This window comes from Mytilus californianus, unplaced genomic scaffold (genome assembly GCF_021869535.1).
Source record: "Mytilus californianus isolate M0D057914Y unplaced genomic scaffold, xbMytCali1.0.p SCAF_3, whole genome shotgun sequence".
In the NCBI taxonomy this organism is placed as follows: domain Eukaryota; kingdom Metazoa; phylum Mollusca; class Bivalvia; order Mytilida; family Mytilidae; genus Mytilus; species Mytilus californianus.
The window spans coordinates 112,410,306-112,434,586 of record NW_026262679.1 but is presented as its reverse complement, the minus strand read 5'-3'; the positions used below and the strand labels follow the sequence as shown (position 1 = coordinate 112,434,586).

General features: G+C 31.8%; 1 long non-coding RNA gene across 1 annotated transcript in view; it reads right to left on the bottom strand.

The window, feature by feature from the left end:
* Positions 1 to 23,462, bottom strand: part of LOC127735847 (uncharacterized) — a 31,033-nt gene extending 7,571 nt beyond the window's left edge. Inside the window, exons 1-3 of the long non-coding RNA XR_007998600.1 lie at positions 23,434 to 23,462; positions 8,017 to 8,139; positions 3,082 to 3,211 (exon numbers count right to left, since the gene is read on the bottom strand). This is a non-coding gene — a long non-coding RNA (uncharacterized LOC127735847). The remainder of the gene's footprint in view (positions 1 to 3,081; positions 3,212 to 8,016; positions 8,140 to 23,433) is intronic.
* Between the last annotated feature and the right edge of the window lie 819 nt (positions 23,463 to 24,281).

Here is a 24,281-nt window from a genome sequence, read left to right as displayed (position 1 = left end):
ATGCGGAACCATACCTCTTAGGTCCTTATGATATTTATTGAACATAGATGGTCCTCAAATAGTCAAAAAATATCATAAAGACCTAAGAGCTACAGTTCTGCACATACCTTACCGTCAATTCTTTGAAGAAACCCATATAAAAAATAAATATTTAATTTTTTATACAACCATACACATGAAAATATATAAAATGAAATAGATCACCAACCTTACTATTTAAGCTGCAAACTGTAGCTCTTAGGTCCTTATGATATTTATTGAACATAGATGGTCCTCAAATAGTCAAAAAATATCATAAAGACCTAAGAGCTTACGGTTGCGCAGCTATCTTACCATCAATTCTTTGAAGTGACCTATATAAAAAATAAATATATATACAACCATATACATGAAAATATATAAAATGAAATAGATCAATCAACCTTACTATTAGCTGCGGAACCATAGCTCTTAGGTCCTTACATTTATTGAACATAGATGGTCCTTAAATAGTCAAAAAATATCATAAAGACCTAAAAGCTTACGGTTCCACAGCTACCTTACCATGAATTCTTTGAAGTAACCTATATAAAAAATAAATATATATACAACCATACACATGAAAATAAATAAAATGAAATAGATCAACCAACCTTACTATTTAAGCTGCAAACTGTAGCTCTTAGGTCCTTATGATATTTATTGAACACAGATGGTCCTCCAACAGTCAAAAAATATCATAAAGACCTAAGAGCTTACGGTTCTGCAGCTACCTTACCATCAATTCTTTGAAGTAACCTATATAAAAAAAATATATATAATTTTTTATACAACCATACACATGAAAATATATATAATGAAATAGATCAAACAACCTTACTATTTAAGCTGCAAACTGTAGCTCTTAGGTCCTTATGATATTTATTGAACATTGATGGTCCTCAAATAGTAAAAAAATATCATAAAGGCCTAAAAGCTACAGTTCCGCAGCTCTCTTACCATCAATTCTTTGAAGTAACCTATATAAAAAATAAATATATGTACAACCATACACATGAAAATATATAAAATGAAATAGATCAACCAACCTTACTATTTAAGCTGTGGAACCATAACCCTTAGGTCCTTATAATATTTATTGAACATAGATGGTCCTCAAATAGTAAAAAACTATCATAAAAATCTAAGAGCTACGGTTCCGCAGCTACCTTACCATCAATTCTTTGAAGTAACATATACAAAAAATAAATATATATACAACCATACACATGAAAATATATAAAATGAAATAGATCAATCAACCTTACTATTTAAGCTGCAAACTGTAGCTCTTAGGTCCTTATGATATTTATTGAACATAGATGGTCCTCAAACAGTCAAAAAATATCATAAAGACCCAAGAGCTATGGTTCTGCAGCTACCTTACCATCAATTCTTTTAAGTAACCTATATAAAAAATAAATATATATTCAACCATACACGTGAATATACATATAATGAAATAGATCAACCAACCTTACTATCAATTCTTTACTTAGGAAAGGTGTGAAATTTTTTTTAAAAAGTGTTAAACCCATCCATTTGCTCATGTGCTTGTCAGAATTTGGTGTTCATATAAGTTCATTGTTTTTTTCTGTTCATTTTATTCACAACTCTTTTAGACTTGAATCAAATTTGCACCTTATCGCTATTTGTCCGCCATTACTGGACATCACAAAGGTTCACGTAAATTTTGACATCACAATAGAAAATATCTGACTCCCAGTGGAAAAGGTGTCTGCATGACGCCACAATGGAAAAAATGTGTAACGTCAACAGTTCAAAAGGTGCAGATTCTCGGGTCATTAAGTGGCGCAGATTTGCAAATTATAAGCTATAAGGTCTATTGTTTATATACATCGGACTATAGTTGATGATCTCTATGATGTCTTTGGCTATTCATTTTCATTGGGATGGTGCCTCATCGATGTATACCCTGCATTCCTTTTTTCATAAAAAGTATAGGTACTTGCATGGGAACAGGACAATTTTTTTTCAACCCTCCCCTTTTTTTCCAGAATCGTTATATATATATATATTATATAGAGAGAAGGACAGTATCGTACTTCGTAACTCATCACCTATCTTCCTACATGAATTCTTTGAGGAATCCCAAGTCTAATTCATTTAATATCCTTCCGGTCAGTAGGCATAATTTGTTTCCAGCTATCATTTTTCGTTTTAAGCAGTAGCACTTTTAATAAAATTAAAGTCTGTCGGCAGAACAGATCAATTTTGTTCATCTTATTTTGATTCTTAAATGACGGAAGTATGATTGTATGGGCGACAACTCTTAATTCCACACCAGCTCTGGTTCCCTGAAACAAATGTCTTGAATGTTATTGTACAGCACGATAAGGTACTAGAGTTCACCATATTAGTATGAAGTACAAAATGTATAAATAGACACGAGCATGTTTACGGTTTATTTATACTTCATACTGTTATGATGAACTCTCGTACCTTATAGTGCTGTACAATAACAATCGGGACATTTGTTCAGGGAACCGGACTTGGAGGCAGAATTAAAGTTGTCGCCCATACAATACTTCAGTTATTTAAGAATCAAAATACCACAACACAACAAACAAAATTGATTCGATCTGCAGACATTCCAACTTCAAATTTCATTAAAAGTGCCTACTGCTTAAAATGAGGAATGATAACAGAAAAGAGTCATGCCCACTGACCTGAAGGAAATTTAATATTTTATGAATTAGACTAGGGATTCCTTAAAGAATTCAAGTTGGAAAATAGGTGATGAGGTACAAGGTGAGATACCTTCTCTCTATATATTATATATCAGTGACCGCTATGTATAGTAAACTTGAAATTGATAAAAAATAGCAACTACAAGTTATTTTTAGTATATTTATGTTCATACAACAGAAAAATTCAAAAATAATTGAAATTAATAGAAAATAAAAAAATGAGATTCTGGAAAAAAGGGGGAGGGCTTAAAAAAAATTGTCCTGTCCCTAAGTACCTAATAGGTAAATAGACTCCAAGAAAAAAATTAAAGTACACTATTGCATAATTTTCAACCAACAAAAAAAAACTCACCACATATAATTATAGATGAGGTTCTTACCATACCCTTTGGTAACTACAAAGATAGCTGTTTTACTGTACACATTGCTTACTCTTCAAGGTCACTGAATACTGTTCTGCTCTGTTCAGTTGTTGGGTTCCTCTAAAATATAAAATATTTGAAAGGATGGAAACTTAAAACTTTATCTTATTTATAGTTCTTTATAAAATGTTTATTCAATCTAAGACATTCATATAAAAATAAAGAGATGTGGTATGAGGAGACAACTATCCACCAAAGTTCAAATGAAGTAGATTTTAGTCATTATAGGCAACTGTACAGCCTTCAACAATGAGATAAACCTAAATAATATGGTCGGCTTTAAAAGGCCTTAAGACACTAAAAATATGAAACAATTCAATTGAGAAAACTAACAGCCTAATTTATAACAAAACAGTTTACATAAAAAAAAAATATGACAAAAATGAACCAAGGACAACCACTGAACTTTCAGGCTCCTGACTTGTGACAGGCACATAAAGAATGAAATGTGTCAGGGTTAAACATGTTTGTAAGTGTTCAACACTCCCCCTAACCTGGGATAGAGGTGTAACAGTACAACATAAGAACAAACTATAAAAATCAGTTGAAAAAGGCTTTACCCATCAGATGGATACAAATAGAAATACATCTAACAAAAACACAAAGAAGACGTAAACGGGTACTTATACATCCCAAAAACAAAAAGACACAAAGTACATATCTGAGAGTACTCGCAGTTACTGACAGCTTAGTTCAAAGCCAATAACAACTAATAAAAAACATATTATCATAGGGAACATGTGTACTAAGTTTCAAGTTGATTGGATTTCAACTTCATCAATAAACAGCTGTGCCATGAGTGCATGATAAGCCCGTCGTCTTGTGCGTGAATTTTTATGCAATAATCATAAATAGTTTCTGACATACGGCCTGACATGCCAAAACCACCTTTTTTTTTACAAAAAACTCAATATCTCTAAAATAAAATTTTGAATCAAAACCAAAAAGTATACAGATCTTTAGATTAATATAACTAAGAAGTGTGTAAAATTTTAAGCAATAATCATAAATTATTTTTGAGATACGGCGCGACATGTGAAAAACCCCTCCCCCTTTTTTTACAAAATACTCAATAACTCAAAAATAAAATTTTGAATCATCACCAAAAAGTATACAGATCTTAAGATTAATTTAACTAAGAAGTGTGTAAAGTTTTAAGCAATAATCATAAACTGTTTTTGAGATACGGCGCGACATGTGAAAAACCCCTCCCCCTTTTTTAACAAAATACTCAATATCTCTAATATAAAATTTTGAATCATCACCAAAAAGAATACAGATCTTAAGATTAATATAACTAAGAAGTGTGTAAAGTTTTAAGCAATAATCATAGATTGTTTTTGAGATACGGCGCGACATGTGAAAAAAAAACCACACACCTGTTTTAGTTACTAAGTCCCGTAACTCAAAAAGTTTTAATCTTATTTTCACCAAAAAGTATACAGATCGTTTGACCATCATAAGAAGCAACTATATTAAGTTTCATGAAATTTGGATAAGTCGTTCTCAAGTTAAGGTGCGACATGTTTATGCCGGACAGACAGACAGACAGACGACATTTGTATACCATAATACATCCCGTCAAAATTTTGACGGGCCTATAAAAACTACCTTGATCAAAAGCTTTAACCTAAAAACTTTAACCTGAAGCGGGACAGATGGATGAACGAACAGACAGACGAACAAATGGACAGACGAACGAACAGAGAGACTAACGAACAGACGAACGAACTGACGCACAGACTGAAAAACATAATGCCCATAAATGGGGCATAAAAATCATGTATCTAAGGCTTAAATATCAATCAGTACACATCCAACACCCAATGGATTAAGGGTAAAGACGTCATTAACAGTCAGAGAAAAACATGACCTTGTGCAATGCCAAACTATAGGTATTGACGGATTGTAGAATCGTGAAAGTACATATGTAGATATAAGAAGATGTGGTATGAGTGCCAATGAGACAACTCTCTATCCAAGTCAAAATTTATAAAAGTAATAGTACCAAACCTTCACCCTTTTTCCAAAACAATAGTGTAACATCACAACATAAAAAGACACACTATAAAATATCAACTGAAATGGCTTAACTCAATCAAAGGACATATTAACACCATTGAACATACACTGAACAAATAAATTTGATCTATGATACAATGTATATACAAAATAAATAAACTAAGGGAAGAATAATAAAAGTAACATGTTATATCGGTATGAAATGTTCAACAATTAAAGAAAAACAATATGCTCGAACAAAAATATCAGCCATTTGCAATAACTTTAAACACAGGTAAATGAAAATAATTTTGTTGTGTAATATTTAGTATGGTTTTAATTCATTGATGACAAAATCAATATTTACACCAATAAAAACAATATTCAAAGATTAAGTTACAGTGTTGAATAGGTTACCTTTTAGAATAAGTTTATTTAAAGGATTGATAAGTGTTACCCGGATTGTTTATGTTTTCTTTAAGCAAAAAATTCTCCTTTAATCAATGTAATATTTCAATCAATTTCTAATATATTTATCTCAACAAGAATAAAAACATATCCAACCAAATATTAATATTATCCTGTAAAACTTAAACCATAAAATATTTCTTTGCATGTAAATATCATTTAGTAAGATCAAGGTTATTGTTCCGTGACCTATTGCGGTTCATATGGATGTAGATGTAGATGACTATAAATTATATAATACATGGCAAATATTTGTAAATACTGAATATCAGCTCATAACTAAAGCAAAGAAACAGACAGATATTATTATGTTGAAAAGATATGTTATAATTTATATCTGATTAATCTTTTTAGCTACAAGTATCCAAAAGATAAAACAAGAGTGCACACGCTGAAATGTCTCACCTACTATACTGACCATTGATTTTATGTTGATAGTCCTACATATAAAGTTTTACTACAAGTATCACATTAACATTTATGATCCAAGAAAATGAGGTCAAGGTCAGATAAACCAAGTCGGAAATACATGTACACCTTTAATACAACCCCTCCATACACAGAATATAGATGACCTATTGCTTATAGTATAAAAGAAACAGACCAAACCATGGAAATTCTATACTGACCAATGAACCATGAAAATGAGGTCAAGGTCATTTGAACCCTGCCAGACAGACATGTACACCTTAAAATCATTCCATGCATCAAATATAGTTGACCTATTGCTTAAGGTATCTAAGAAAAAAAAGTTAACCAAGAAAACTGAACATTGACCAATCTGAACCATGAAAATGAGGTGAAGGTCAGATGATACCTGCAAGACAGACATATACACCTTACAATCATTCCATACACCAAATATAGTTGACCTATTGCTTAAAGTTTAAGAAAAACAGACCAAAACACAAAAACTTAACATAAGCAATGAACCATGAAAATGAGGTCAAGGTCAAATAAAACCTGCCAGACTGACATGTACATCATAAAATATTTCAATACACCAAATATAGTTGACCTACTGCATACAGTATTAGAAAAACAGACCAAAACACAAAAACTTAACATTGAGTAATGAACTGTGTAAATGAGGTCAAGGTCAAATAAAACCTGCCAAACTGACATGTACATCGTGAAATATTTCCATACACCAAATATAGTTGACCTACTGCATACAGCATTAGAAAAACAGACCAAAACACAAAAACTTAATATTGAGCAATGAACCGTGAAAATGAGGTCAAGGTCAAATAAAACCTGCAAGACTGACATGAACATCGTAAAATATTTCCATACACCAAATACTGTTGACCTATTGCATACAGTATAAGAAAAACAGACCAAAACACAAAAATTAAACTATGACCACTGAACCATGAAAATGAGGTCAAGGTCAGATGACACCTGCCAGTTGGACATGTACACCTTATAATCATTACATACACCAAATATAGTAGACCTATTGCTTATAGTATCTCAGATATGGACTTGGCCACGAAAAATTAACATTGTTTAGGTGTAATACCACCAAACTATAGTAAGTCACATCTGGTTGCATACGAAAATAGGTCGAAAAAAAAATATTCCCTTGAATTTGACAGTTGTAGGTAATTGATCCTACATTACATTGCAGTAAAACATTTCTGGGTCATAAACATATATCTTGGGTATTTCAAAGCACCATCATTTTTTTATTTGGGGTTTCTATAGAATATTTTGGAAACTTGAGGTTACATGGTTACTTGAGCTTGTACACAGGTTAAAAAAAGGGGGAAAATTTGAGTGGTTAACTTCCAGTGATTGCTATTTTCTTATATGCAATGAAATGTTATGTGAATTTTTTCTTTAGTACTGGACAGGATAAAACTTTACTCATGTCAAGTATTTCTTTATTTTAAACAAAGATAAATTCTGCACAATTTTTTGAAAAGTGCAAATTTAACAAAGACTAATAGGGGAAAATCAATGGTGGTATTACATCTTTACTGATCCATGAAATGAGGTCTAGGTCAAAGTCAAGTGAAAACTGTCTGACAGGCATGAGGACCTTGCAAGGTACGCACATACCAAATATAGTTATCCTATTACTCATAATTAGGGAGAAATTAACATTACAAAAATCAACTTTTTTTCAAGTAGTCACTGAACCATGAAAATGAGGTCAAGGACAATGGACATATGACAGACGGAAACTTCATATCATAAGGCATCTATATACAAAGTATGAAGCATCCAAGTCTTCTACCTTCTGAAATATTAAGCTTTTAAGAAGTTAGTTAAGTCACCCCCGCCAGATCACTATCCCTATGTCGAGCTTTCTGCGACAAAAGTTGCACCCACAACAAAAACAAGGGTTTGTAAAAGTTTTTTTTTTTATTTACTATTAACTATTATACCTGTATACACTGGGTCTAGTCCATTGTTGAAAGTCTATATAATGGAGTTGTAATTATGTCTGGCTATCCTAAATGCATCTGAATACAAAGTTAGACGACTGTAAGTTCATAGTACTCCAAGAACTGAAAAGAAACATCTAATATTAAAACAGGTCATGAAAATTTTTACATACCGGTAGACTAGAACAATCTACTCGCCTCAATACATTCCGATTTTCATTAAGGCAAATAACCCTAGAAATATTAATAAATATAAGGTTCAGATCCAGGATTTTGAAAAGGGGGCCCATAAATGTAGCTCCATAAGGGGAAGGGCACCCCCTTAAATCAGCCTCTGCTTTTGCAAAACTTGTAAACTTGAAGACATGTACGGACATTTGGAAGAGTGTTTTACAAAATTCTCTAATATATAAACAAATGTGAAGAAACTGTAATAGTCATCATTTTGGTTCACATCCAACCTTATTCTGCATGAAAATTTTGTGAAATCTTTTTGATTCTACAAAAGTAATTTTCTAGAACTAAAAGCTTTCAAATCCCAAAGTGATCACATTGAAGCAAATAATTATAACTAAATAATACCTTAAACTCCTCATAAACCTCTGAACATATTTGGTGTACCAACAAAGTTCTAAGGAAATAATCCATGTCTTTATTCAAAGAAAGATCAAACTAATTTGAAGTCAAATTCTAAGCTTTTGATCACATGATCATACAGGTAATAAATTTGTTCACTCACATCTACTCACTTCACACTTGAGTAACTAGCTGTGTACAAAAATAATTTAACCTGACAAAGGTATTTCACCAAATTATGTAACAGAATTTTGTTCAGATAATAAAACATTCCCCTAAAGGGAAAAGTTTTAATATAAGTTGTACGACTTTGCCCCCAGCATAGCTATAGAAAAACAGTACAATAAGGGGTGTGTTACAGGTCACTTTTTATGAAGATACAGGACTCTTTTTATCAATAAGTCACTCGTGCATTCATTGAGTTCATTTTTATCTTTTATCACTTCATCCTAAATGTACACCTTGTGACCTAATTACCTTGATTTATCAGATTGGGAACAACCCTCCAAATGAGGGATATCCCTTAAATGAGGGACTGTCCCCCAGACAAGGGGTCATTTTGCTGTTGTAGAAAAGAAAAAAGAAAATCTTAGCTTTTTTAACTTAAAAGTGGAAAAATTCATTATTTTTTAAAACAACTTTTCTAAATAAACTGTTAACACTGAGATATGTCTCACCTATTTGTTATTTTGATAATGCAAATGTTGAAATTAAAATTACAATACTTTAACATGTAAGTTATGCAAATATTCAAAGTCAATGAACCATGACTGAATGAACAGGGCTAAACAGTCTCAATGGAAATGAGATGTGCCAATGCTAATACAACTGCAAACCAAATACCATTGACTTTTCATAAGTCATTCCCTTTAAACAAACCTATAAACAAAAACATGAACTTGCAAACTATGTAAAAGTTTCAAAGTCAATGAACCATAATTAGGGGTGGGGTTATATAATCTCCATGGAAATGAAACTTGCAAATGCCAATACATTTGCATACCTAATATCATTGACTTAACATTAGTGGTTCATCTTAAACTGACCTAATCACAAACTAATACATGTAAACTAAGCAAAAGTTTCAAAGTCAATAGACCATGACAGAGCAGTAAGGACCAAATATTCTCCATGGAAATAAGATGTGCTAATGTTTCTACAACTGCATACCAATTATCATTGACCTACCACTAACGGTTCCCCTTAAACTGACCTAATCACAAACTAATACATGTAAACTAAGTTTAAAAGTCAATAGACCATGACTGAGGGGGGGGGGGGGGGGGGGGGGGGCAAATAATCTCCATGGAAATGAGATATGCCAATGCTTATACAACTGCATACCAAATATCATTGACCTGCCACTAGTGGTTCCCCATGAACTGACCTAATCACAAACTAATACATGTAAACTAAGCAAAGTTTCAAAGTCAATAGACCTTGACTGAGGGGGTGGGACCAAAAAATCTCCATGGTAATGAAATGTGCCAATGCTAATACAATTGCATACCAAATATCATTGACCTACCACTAGTGGTTCACCATGAACTAGACCTAATCACAAACAAATACATTGTTGACGCCGCCGCCAGAAACAGCATACCTATGTCTTGCTTTTTGACTCCGTCAAGGCGAGACAAAAAGGGGTCCACTTATTTTGAGTAATATAGAAGATATATAAGTCCATCAATATTACTTCCCGTTCTGGTTGAGGACAATATTACTTCCAGTTCCGGTTGAGGAACATGTGCATTTTAATAATAGACAAACTATGATAAACAATTCCTAAATATAGAAGGACCAAGGTTCAGGGAATGGTTCCAAGTAATATATAAAGACTCCATATATTGTTAACATCCACCACAACAGCCAATTATCACCACCATGCCCATTATCTACATTCTTTGACCCAAAACTTGTCACGTCATTCTAAAAACTAACAATAATATGGTGTCTATTTTTTGACGATCTATCTAAAATTGCCGTTGAGAGTGTTACTCAATCCAATCTTTGGATGCCTGACACTGAATTTATTAAGTATAAGTTGCCTGATCAACCAAAACCACCAACAGGCATTGCTATCAAGGCACCTTTTGAAAAACTTGATCACGACTTGTACAGGCCAGCGGAGCGTATGGTAGCATTACGAGTTGAATCAAAAGATCGGTTTCTGCTTTGGATAAAAACTTTTACTTTTCGCTACCATTCCCAATTTGGGGCTCTTGACAACTATACTTGCAAGTGAACAGACAAAGAAAAATACTAAAGAGGGCAACATTTAGGTGAAATATTTATACAATTTTCAAGGGCACGTACTGAAGATGAAATAAATACTGACTCAAACAAACTACTTACATTTCATTATTATCCAACAACTTTCTCTGAACAGTTCAAGGAACACATTATTTATCATGGACAAAAACAGAGTTCCAATATCTTTAATCAATACTAGACAATCATTTTAAACTAGACAATACAGTCACAAATCATGAACACAAGACTTCATAACACAATTAGACCAAAGTGAGACAAAACCTATGAAAATGTCAACCCCTAGAATTGTAATGCCAAGAACACATGATACTGTGATAAATAAACAATCTACTGAAAATATTCCTGCATCATTGCAACTATTAGAGAGTAAACTATGTGAAGTGTCAAACACCTGTGCAGGCTTAAAAGATGACAACCCTACAGATAACAATAACTATGATAGCAAAATTTCAGAACTAAATCAAAATCTTGATGATGATGACCTGAAAGGAAATCAACAAAAATTAGAAAAAGAGCTTCATTATCAGGTCTTGTGTTATCATCTAATCAGATGAAGAAACAACTTGTAAGTTCAGCAGTCCTTGACAAGAAACTTGTAGACTTTGAAAAGTCAATTTTGACAAAAATAAATTTACAAAGAAACAAAGTTACTTACACTGTCACATTAAAGGAAAATTCTGACTTAAAGAAAGCGTTGACAAACTTGGAGTCGTCAAACTCAAAAACAAAGAACACAAAATGAGGCTTTTGAGGAGCAAAATCAGTTTTTAAACAAGAAACTATCTGATCTTGAAAACCAACTTCATGAGATACATGTACCTGAAATTGAATATGAGGCAACCATAAGCACACACAACCCACTTACAGGGCTTACAACACAAAATGATGACATGACAGATATAAGTGAAAAAATCAGAGATGAACAAAAAGTAAAGAAAGATGATGATAACAGTATTCATGAAAAAAATCAGAGATGAACAAAAAGTAAAGAAAGATAACAGTATTCCTAAAGAAAAACCATACAGGTATGCTCAAGATCTAGAAATAATTATTGACTCTCATGGTCTATTGGCATCAAAACTGTACAGAAACATACAATCCAAAATCAAGGTTCTTGGACCAGGAAAGAAGAATAATATAAAAGGTGCAGGGGAGACTATTCTTGAAACAACCAACAAAGACACCAGACATATTGTCTTAGGTGTAGGATGCAATGACTTGAGTATCAAAACAACTATACTGCATGTGTAAATGAAATGAAAAACCTTATAGAAAACACAATTAACAGTCATACTCGTTCCGACATACATGTTTCACCAACATTTGATCGTGTGAAACAGCCCCATTTCAACAAATAAAAATTCATAAGGGTTCCACGGAACCCAGTGTCTCGCCTACTTTTGCTGTTGTCTATGTTTTCAGTGTGATATAGGGGAATGCACATAATAGATTTACAGTTAATGAAATAAAACGTTTGAAATGTGTGAAAAAAATTATGCTTGTAAAAAATTAATACAGTATGCAATCAAATCTATAGATTTATAAAAGAGTTGAAACATAAATTTATTGAATGAACAAATGATAAAGAAGATAATTTTTACATTTTCCTTTAGATACTATCTTTTGATTGTAAGAAGCTTCTGTCCAAGTTTGGTAAAAATCCAGGATGGTTTATGAATCTAATAAATGTTTTAAAAACTTTAACTGCAGACTATGTAATGTTAACTGGAAGAAAAACTTGTAATGTTAACTGGAAGAAAAACTAAGTCCATTTATAAGTAATATACGGAAAAACAGGAAATAAATTTTTACAAAATTTCCTTCTAGATACTAGCTTTTGAACATAAACAAGCTTCTGTCCAAGTTTGGTAGAAATCCAGGATATTTTAAGAAAGTTATCAAAATTTTAAAAACTTTAACCACAGAGTGAATGTAATGTTAACTGGCAGAAAAACTAAGTCCATTTATGAGTAAAATACGGATAAACCTGATTTTTTTTTACAAAACTTACTTCTGGATACTATCTTATGATCATAAACAAGCTTCTGTTCTGTATATTATAGTTTAAGAAAGTTATTAAAATTTCAAAAACTTTAACCACAGAGTGAATATTTGTGGACGCCACAGACGACGATTGCTATGTCTGGCTTTTGCGACAAAAGTCGCAGGCTTGACAAAAGCCAAAGGAATTCAATGAAGAAATAAAGAAATATTGCGAAAATCAATCAGATGTTAAATTCATTTTGAACAATGACATAAGTGGTAATAACACATCCATTTTTCAAGAGGATGGCATTCATTTTAATCAATCAGGCAAAAAATGCCTCGTCAGAATCTTAATAAAATGCTTCGCTGAGCGCAGCCTGATACGACTGCAGTGGTCGAAACCCTGAACAGTGGGGGCAAATTTGGACACAATATTCAAGCTTGATACTATCTGAATTTGGATTGTGATCAAATTTCTGACATAATATAGGTTTCTGACACAAAAAAAAATGTGGTCAATGATCTTACAAATCTAATGCGCAGTACTGTGCAATTGAAGATTTCTTCTTGAAACTTTTCAAAAATTTTAAATTTTGAAAATTTTGAAAAAAAAATATGAACCCTTTTAAAAAAAATTGGAAACCCCCCTTTCCCCAAAACTTTTTGAATCCCCCTTTTAGCATTAACCATCAAACTCAATTGCAGTCTTTCCTTTGTAGTATGGAACCTTGTAGTACAATTTTAGAGACATCCATACACTTAATCACAAGTTACTGTCTGGAAACTATAAAAATGCTTTTTTTTAAACCATAAAAGCCCATTCAAATACATCATAAAAGTATTAAAATAGAAAATGACATCATAGTCATGGCTAAAATTAACAAGATTGCAAACGCTGAAATGTCTCGCCTTCTTTACTAACCATTGATTTTATGTTGATAGTCCTAAATATAAAGCTTTACTACAAGTAACACATAAACTTAACATGATCCAAGAAAATGAGGTCAAGGTCAGATAAACCAAACGAGAAATACATGTACACCTTACAATCATTCAATAAACCAAGCATAGTTGACCTATTGCTTATAGTTTCTAAGAAACAGTCTTAATTAACCAAGAAAACTTAACATTGACCAATGAACCATGAAAATGAGGTCAAGGTCAGATGAACCTTGCCAGACAGACATGTACACCTTACAATCTATTTATGCATTAAATGTAGTTGACCTATTGCTTATAGTACCTAAGAAACAAACTTAACCATGAAAACTAAACATTAACCAATGAACCATGAAAATGAGGTCAAGGTCAGATGATACTTGCAGACAGACATATGGCAGATTCCATATAAGAAATTGAAATGTCTGTCAAAATGAATAAATAAATAAAAATAATTATTACTGTTATTTTAAAGATAATCTGTGAATGTTTTGAGGAATAATGATGTTAGAAGAAATTATAAAAATAATTTTTGGATATGATTGTTTCCGTTTAAAGTAGAAATGATTAAAACAAGTTGAAAAAATGCAAAAATTTTGACAGAATTAACTCCCATTTTTTTACACAATGTTTATGTGTTGCAATGCTTTATGTTGACACTTGTATACTGGTATTTACTAGTGCAGTCTGGTTATTCAAACATCCCTGTTCCCAAATTTGTTACTTTTGTTAGTCAAAAACATCTGTGATATATATTTTTTTTCACTTTCAAATATCTTGCTTTATAGCTCAGTGTCTGTCAATAAATCTTATGTCAGGAACATCGCTGTAAAAACTTTCAAAATCATTGTAGGTTCCAATATATGCCAGTTAAAACTGTAAGTCATGCTGGGCATAAGAAAAAACACATTTTGATTCTTTCATTTAACTTTATTCAAGCAATAGTTTTAACTTATATGTTTCCTACATAAGATCTGTCAAACTTGTTTTCTTATGTCTGAAACATTTGAATGTGCTAACAGTTAAAGTTCTTTGACCTGTAGTGAAATCTTGTTAGATGTTAGGCTGCAGTATTCTACAGGAGTTTTAAAAATTACTTTCAACTAGGATTTGATTTCCAATGTCAGTAAAAAAAAACAAATATATATTGTCTGTCAAAATATCTTATGTATGAAAAATCTTATGTCAGAATCAAGTCTGTCAAAATCTTATGTCAGAAACTCAATTTGTCTGTCAAATCTTATGTCAGAAATAAAAAAGTCTGTCAAATCTTATGTCAGAAAAAATAAAGTCTGTCAAATCTTATGTCAGAAAAAATAAAGTCTGTCAAATCTTATGTCAGAAAAAATAAAGTCTGTCAAATCTTATGTCAGAAACAATAAAGTCTGTCAAATCTTATGTCAGAAACATGATATTTAAGGCTTCGTTTATTTAAAAAGGATGATGCTCATAATTTTTTTTTTGGTCAAATTGTCTTTATCTTTGTTAGTAAAGCATGTATTCAAAAACAGAAGTTCATTGCTTATGATTTTTGCCTAACGTGCTTATGGGAGTTGTTTCACTTTCTTATAAGGAATCTGCCATATACACCTTACAATCCTTCCATACAACAAATATAGTTGATCTATTGCTTATAGTTGAAGAAAAACAGACCAAAACAAATGAATCGTGAAAATGAGGTCAAGGTCAAATAAAACCTACAAGACTGACATGTACATCATAAAATATTTCCATACACCAAATACAGTTGACCTATTGCATATAGTATTAGAAAAAAAGACCAAAACTCAAAAACTTAACTTTGACCACTGAACCATAAAAAAAATGAGGTCAAGGTCTGATGACACCTACCAGTTGGACATGTACACCTTACAATCATTCCATATACCAAATATAGTAGACCTACTGCTTATAGTATCTGATATATGGACTTGACCACGAAAACTTAACCTTGTTCACCGATCCATGAAATGAGGTCGAGGTCAAATGAAAATTGTCTGACGGGTATGAGGACCTTGCAAGGTACGCACATACTAAATATAGTTATCCTATTACTCATAATAAGAAAGAAATTAACATAACAAAAAAAGTTGACTTTTTTTTCAAGTAGTTACTGAACCATGAAAATGAGGTCAAGGACAATGGACATATGACAGAAGGAAACTTCGTAACATAAGGCATCTATATACAAAGTATGAAGCATCCAGGTCTTCTACCTTCTAAAATATAAAGCTTTTAAGAAGTTAGCTAAGGCCGCCGCCGGATCACTACCCCTATGTAGAGCTTTCTGCGACAAAAGTCGCAAGCTCAACAAAAAACCTTCATCAGCAACTTTTAATAGTAGTATCTAAAAATAAAATTCCTTCATCAGCATTTAAAAGTAACTTCTAAAATTAAATTGACAGCTAGGACTTTGCAACCATAAAAACCCATTTTTAAATACATCATAAAAGTATTAGAATAGGAAATGACATCATAATCATGTCTAAAATTAAAACACTTTCATCAGCAACATTAAATAGTAATATCTAAAATAAAATTCCTTCACATACATAATCATGGCTAAAATTAAATAATTTTTAAAATAGAAAATGACATCATAATCATGCCCTAAATTAAAAAGCCTCCATCAGCAACATCAAATAGTAATATCTAAAAAAATAAAATTCCTACACATACATAATCATGGCTATAATTTAATTACCTTGATCAAACATTTTTAAAATAGTAACTTCTAAAAATAAATTGACAGCTAATCACCAAAAGACAATACATTTCATTATAAATAACTTGCAAGCAGTGTAAGGGAGGTAATTTGACAATATGTGTTTGAATTACCTCCCTTACACTGCTTTAAAATTATGTTTTGTACTTAAGTTGTCCATTAATCTGGAAACCCTTGTTTTTCCCCCTTTTTGCCCCTAATTTCTAAACAGTTTGAGCCATAACTCCCCAAAGCAAATTCTTACCATCCCTTTGTGTTATGGTAACTTGTAATATAATTTCAGAGAGATCCATACACCATTTCACAAGTTGTTGTCTGGAAAGTAGAAAAATGCTTATTTGGGCCCCATTTTGGCCCCTAATTCCTGAACAGTTATGACCATAACCCCCAAAATCAATCCCAACCTTCCTTTTGTGGTCATAAACCTTATGGTAAAATTTCATAGAAATCCATACACTTTAACAAAAGTTATTGTCCGGAAACCAATGTGTCTATGGACGACGACGACGTGATACCAATAAAATACGTATAAAAACACATTTGAACCCAGTATTTGGACTTAAACCTTATAATAAGTACAAAACTTCAATTTCTACAAGTAAAACACAAAACAGAAACTTAATACATAACATGCACTCCTATGGTCAACAAAACAATGATAATCAGTCTTACAGGCAAAACTACATGTACAATGAAAACCAAAACCCCTATAACTATTAAACCGGTAGTCAACAATATCACAACGCTAACAATGGGTGATCCAACAAAAGTGAGATGAACCTACTTCTCAGTAGACTTATTGAACTTGCACGATAATTCAGCTATAGATTTAACTGAAAAGCTATATAGTACAGTACATTTAGCCATATACTTAGTTAAGGCCAATTAAAATAATAAGCATTTATTATAGTTGTTATTTTTATTTCTGTACAAAAATCACAATAGTATGTTTTCATTTTTTATTTACGTTGCTTGCAAATGTCATTAATTACATGTTTATTGTAATATACACTCTTTAAAAGTATACTGTAGTCTAGGCACTATTACATACATATTGCTATCAATGTTTTATGATACATAAAATTAGAACACATCTCATGAAACAGAAAAATTTAGATTTACTTCCCTTGTCCCATGTTTGAAACTCATTATTGTGTTTTAAGTTAAAGTAAAAGAAACTTATATATTTATATATTATTTTGATAACTAAATGAAATAGAAAATATACACATTACACATATATATCAATGACTTATATGTCCCTGCATATATTAACAAAAAAGATCTGTAAAGTAATAATAATGGAGTTATTTCCCTTTCCCCATGTCCTTTGTAAATAGATAGATTTTTGACTTATTATATTAATATTGCCTATTGGAATATCCATGGTTTAAATGAAGATAAATTTCAGGATGATTTGTTTATTGAAAATGTTTGTAAATATATAGTTTGTTTTGCTGAAACTAAAACAAACTATGTTGAGAGAGTCTCCAGGAAATCTTCCAGGTTTTACAAGTTAGCCTACTCAGGCCAAAAAAAAGGGGGAGACCATCAGGTGGCAAGCTTGTATTTATAAAAGCCAAATTTAAAAATGTAATTTCTGAAATAAAACAGAACAAACTTCTCAATATATGGTAAAAAATAGATGGAACTTTCCTCAATTTGGAGAAAGACAGTTTTTTATGTTTTACTTACAATGTATATCAAACCATATATTAATAAGGATGTTTCTGAATTGACATTCAAAAAAAGGAAAATGATAAAGGTGAGGTGATTTAAAGCGGTGATTTTAATGCACACACAGGGTGGTTAAATGACTTTATTCAAAATGATGGTGTTAATGACAATTTTACAGACTGTCCAGTACCTGAAGATTATACACCTGATTTACCCTTAGACAGAAATCAATTAGATCAAAAAAACAATTTACATGGGAATCTACTAGTTGATATCTATAAGTCCTCTCAAGTGAGAATTGTGAACAGAAGATTTCTTGGTGACTCACTTAGCTACTTTACATTTAGTAATAGTAATGGTAAGAGCACAGTAGATTATATGCTGACATCACAGAATTTATTTTATACCATCAATAACTTTATGGTAAAACCACCTACTGATCTATCAGATCATTGTTTAATAGCATTGAATATTTTAAATTTTAAACACCCTAAAGAAATAAAGAAGGAAGAACTATGGTCCCTTCCTGGTACTTTAAAATGGACCGATCAGAGCAAGGACATTTATATTGACGCTTTTTTAGATGAAAACAGTGTAGAAGACATTCTATCTTTAAATAAACTAATTGATGATAATAGTTTTAATGATATTGATTTCTTAGTTACCAAAACTAATGAAATCTATTTAGAAGCTGCAAAAAAATCAGTTTCTTTCAAAGCACTTAATTTAAAAAAATCCATCATGCAAAGACAAACAAAAAAAGCAAAACCTAAAAAAGTATGGATGTCAAATGATTGCTTACTCGAGCTCCTTAGAAAAGAAGTTTGCTCCCTTGGAAATAGATTAGCTAAAGCACCCAATAATAATTCATTAAGATTGACTTATTGCAACTGTAAAAGAGAATACAATAAACTTAAAAACAAACTAGAAAAGGTTTTTTTTTCAATCCTTGATAAAACAAATAAATGATATAAATCCAAAGAACACCAAAGAATTTTGGGGTAGCATTAATAATTACAAAAAAAGAACAATAACTGTGAGCCTGCTATTTCTTCCAAAGAATGGGAGATTCATTTGCTTCAGGTGAAAATGATAAAACTGATACTAATCAAAATATAGAGAACAAAGACCATAACTGTACTAATACATCTCTTAATGTCCCTATTACATGTAAAGAAATCAAAGACTGCATTTTAAGAAGTTAAACTAGAGGCTCTCAAGAGCCTGTGTCGCTCACCTGATTCTACTTTGGTTTTGGAAATCATGTAAAAATAGATTAAAATCATAACAGATACCCTAATAATGAGTGAGGCCAAATTTGGTTTAATATTGGTCCTGTAATTTAATAAAAAATCCTGGTGGCCATCTTGAACAGTAAATCGGCAACAAAGTAGCAACACTTAATCAGCACCTCATAAGAAACATTTATGCCATGTTTTGGTTTCATTCCATTCAGTGCACCTCTAGAAGAAGCATTTCTTTGTATTTCCCATAGGGTCTTATGTTAAAGGAAGTCCCCCCATTGGCGGCCATCATGGATGAAGGATCAGCTTCAAAGTAACAAAACTTAGTCAGCACCTCATAAGGAACATTCATGCCATGTTTGGTTTCAATCCATTCAGTATGTGGTTCTCTAAAAGAAGACATTTGTATGTATTGTCCATAGGGTCCTTTGTTAAACATTGTCCACATCTGGCAGCCATCATGGATGAAAGATCAGCTTCAAAGTAACAACACTTGGTCAGCACCTCAAAAGGAACATGCATGCCATGTTTGGTTTCATTTCATTCAATGGTTCTCTAAAAGAAAACATTTGTACATATTTCTCATAGGGTCCTATGTTAAACTAAGTCTTCTGCTGGCGGCCATCTTAGATTATGGATCGGCTTCATAGTAACAACACTTGGTCAGCACCTCATAAGGAACATTCATTCCATGTTTGGTTTCATTGCATTCAGTGGTTCTCTAAAAGAAGACATTTGTATGTATTTCCCATAGGGTCCTATGTTAAACTAAGTCCCCCGCTGGCTGCCATCTTGGATGATGGATCAGCTTCAAAGTAACAACACTTGGTCAGCACCTCATAAGGAACATTCTTGCCATGTTTGGTTTCATTCCATTCAGTGGTTCTCTAAAAGAAGACGTTTGTATGTATTTCCCATAGGGTCCCATGTTAAACTAAGTCCCCCGCTGGCGGCCATCTTGGATTATGGATCGGCTTCAAAGTAACAACACTCGGTCAGCACCTCATAAGGAACATTCATGCCATGTTTGGTTTCATTCCATTCAGTGGTTCTCTAAAAGAGGACATTTGTATGTATTTCCCATAGGGTCCAATGTTAAACTAAGTTCCCTGCTGGCGGCCATCTTGGATTATGGATCAGCTTCATAGTAACAAAACTTGGTCAGCACCTCATAAGGAACATTCATGCCATGTTTGGTTTCATTCCATTCAGTGGTTCTCTAAAAGAAGACATTTGTATGTATTTCCCATAAGGTCCCATGTTAAACTAAGTCCCCCGCTGGCGGCATAACAAGCTGTCTTGATAAAGTATTTACCTCCATATTACAAAAAAGACTTAGTGATTTTTTTGAAACAATTAATTTATCATGTTCAAATCAAGGTGGTTTTAGAAAAAATTAAGGAACTGTAGATCATGTCTTAATTTTAAAAACAATAATAAATAAATATTTGTTTAAATGCAAAAAGAAACTATACATGTGTTTTGTAGATTTTAAAAAGGCTTTTGACAGTGTCTGGAGATCAGCTCTATTCTTAAAATACAAGATAAAGGAATCCAAGGCAAATTTTATAACATACTGCATGACATGTACTCTAATATGTTATATTCATGTAAATATCAGAATATGTTTACTAAGCCTTTTCTTGCTAATCAAGGAGTCAAACAAGGAGACAGTTTAAGTCCTACTTTATTTAATATATTTGTCGATGACATAGGAAAATACTTTGATACCAAATCAACTAGTGCAGTTAATTTACATGATCAAAAATTGAACCATTTATTGTATGCTGATGATTTGTTATTGATATCTGAATCTACAACTGGTCTCCAGAACTGTCTTGATTCTTTGCAAAAATATTGTGCTGAATAGAAACTGCATGTGAACTTCAAAAAAACAAAAATTATAATCTTCTCTAAAAAAAAAAGTAAATACAGAAAATTTCTACTTTTATTACAGTTCTTAAATGCAATCGAAATCGTTGATTATTATAAATACTTAGCAGTTGATTTTCATAGCTCTGGAAAATTTATACAAGCAGTGTTAAGCCTCTCAGATAAAGCTAAAAAAGCATATTTTGCGTTGGTCTAGCTAGCTAAACTCCCATACAGTGAAAACTTGTCTCCAGCTTTTTAACTCAATGATAGTTCCTATTCTAACTTATGGATCAGAAGTATGGATATCAGAATTCAAACCAAATTTTGAAGCATTTAGACAAAAGTAAATTTGAAAAAACACAAAACTCCATATTTAAAAATATACTTGGGGTTCATGGAAAGTCTTCCGATCTACCAGTGCGGTGCAAATTGGGTGCATTACATATTAGCATTAAATGTTATCAACTTATGTATAAATACTATGTGCGTCTCAGTGATATTGGTGAACAGTCTGGTGGTCCACATGAAATTCTCAAGGCTGCTTTTGAAGTGGACAAAACTCTAAGAAGTAGAGAAAATTCATGGTCTAATAATTTATCTAAATTATCAAAATATATTGGAATATCCTTAAACAAGCATTGTAATATTAATTTCAAACAGAAACTAGAAGATTTCTACAAAAACAAAATTATATTTGAACTATCTAAAATAAAAGATGAAAACTTTTATTTTATAGTATAATTTATACTAAATTTAAACAACAAGAATATTTAAACTTTAATGTTCCTAAATATCTCAGAAAAAAAACTCACCAAATTAAGAATAAGTGCACACTCATTAGCAATAGAAACTGGTAGGTATGCAAGACCAATAATACCCTCCAATGAGAGATTTTGTAAATTTTCCACAGGACAAATTGAAAATGAGATACATTTCTTGATTGAATGTTCTCAATATAACAAAATTGGATCTAAATATAAAATCAATGAAATAAATTCAAATAATTCGAATGAAAATTTTATCAAAATTTTAAATCCCATTTCTGTAAAAGAACTAAAATCAATTTGTATGTATATTGAAGAAGCTGTTGATTTGAGAGACCACCATACTGTTTCATCGTATAGCTGCTTGTGCATATACACATATATCTTATATATATGTGACTGCGTTTTTAAAAAAAATTATGAAAACTTAGAATAATCATGATGTATATGTGTATGGTATCATGATTATTCTATCATGAAGAATTCTGAATGTTATGGTATCCATAGACAATACATGTATCTAGAATTGACTTATGACTTGTTGTTACATTGATCTTTATTTCATTTATAGTAGATGTTGTTGTTGAATATATTATTGTCTATACTTGGAACACGCCTCTATTGTTTTCTTTCCAATAAAATGTTGAATTGAATTGAATTGAATTAGAGACATATAATACTTGTATTATATGTCCCTGATTGAATATTACAAAATTCTTGGACATGTTTTGACAATATAATACCAGATAGATGTATTAGTTCTTTGGGAAAAGTTTCTTCAAATAATATAAATATGTGCCCTTATGTACTAAGAAGTAGTTTTTACAAAAAAATATTTTTTTATCACTTGAAATGTACCCCTCATAAAAGGGATAGTCATTACATTGAGGGGTTACACCTCATTTGTGGGGTTGTTCCCAACCTGTTTATATGAAAAGGTTTAACCCCACCGCATTTTTGCGCCTGTCCCAAGTCAGGAGCCTCTGGCCTTTGTTAGTCTAGTATGTTTTTTTAATTTTAGTTCATTTATATGTTTTGGAGTTTAGTGTGACGTCCATTTTCACTGAACTAGCACACAATTTTATTTAGGGGCCAGCTGAGGACCACCTCCAGTGAGGCTCCGGGTGTGTGATTTTCTCGCTGCATTGAAGACCCATTGGTGGCCTTCGGCTGTTGTCTGCTCTTTGGTCGAGTTGTTGTCTCTTTGACATATTCCCCATTTCCATTCTCAATTTTATAAGAATTATATTTATAAAAAAGCTTACTATGTACCAAAATGCTGAAATTAAATAATGTGTCAATGAAGTTACTGACTGCAAGAGTAAACTGCAACGATAAAATATTTCCATGTACAAACCTCTGCCAGGGACGTAAAATGAAAAAAAATAGTGTGTCACGTGATCAGTTCGTGGGTCTACTCGAAAAGAATAGTATTTAAGCTGGTTCTCGGCTGACTACTACACTTTGTTCATAGTTTGAGTGAAGCGAAGGACGTATGTTAGTTATACGTACGTCCTTGGTGCATACCATATAAGAAGTCAATTGCTGTATGACCCATAACATTTAAATTATTTCCATATTCAATCTAAATATTTGAAAATTTATTTCTATTTTTAATCGAATGAGATGTATTATGTTGATATTTAGTCCGTGATATTGTATAAACTTAACAAAATTGTCAAATAGTTGACTTATAGGTGCAATGGATCGTGTGCAACATTGACTATACCAACTGTAGTGGTGTTTTATTTATTGATAGATGTTCAAAAGCTACTATTTTAAACTAATTGCTTACTTATTTTCGAGCAAACCAACGTTAATTAGAAAATCTGTCCTTACTTATTAAAACTCAAAATTAACTTAACGAAAATTAAAACAAAAGAAGTTTGATTTATTTAACAATTTTCCTTGATACAAAATAAAACATTGGTTTATGACCTTGAAATTGCGCTCAAGGTCAAAGTTGAAATTGACGTTCTAGATTTTGACCTTTGCTTTAACTTCATATTTAGACACGATGAAGCCACAGGCGCTTGGGTATATGATACAGAAATTAAAAAAAAAAATTTTTTTGGTTAAAATATTCAATTTTCTATATTTATACTACATATCTATCACTACTGCGCATGTCTCACCTAGTTTCGAGTGATTTTACGAACTTTGAGACAAACCCCCATTTTACTGTGTGGATAGTAAAATGGGGGT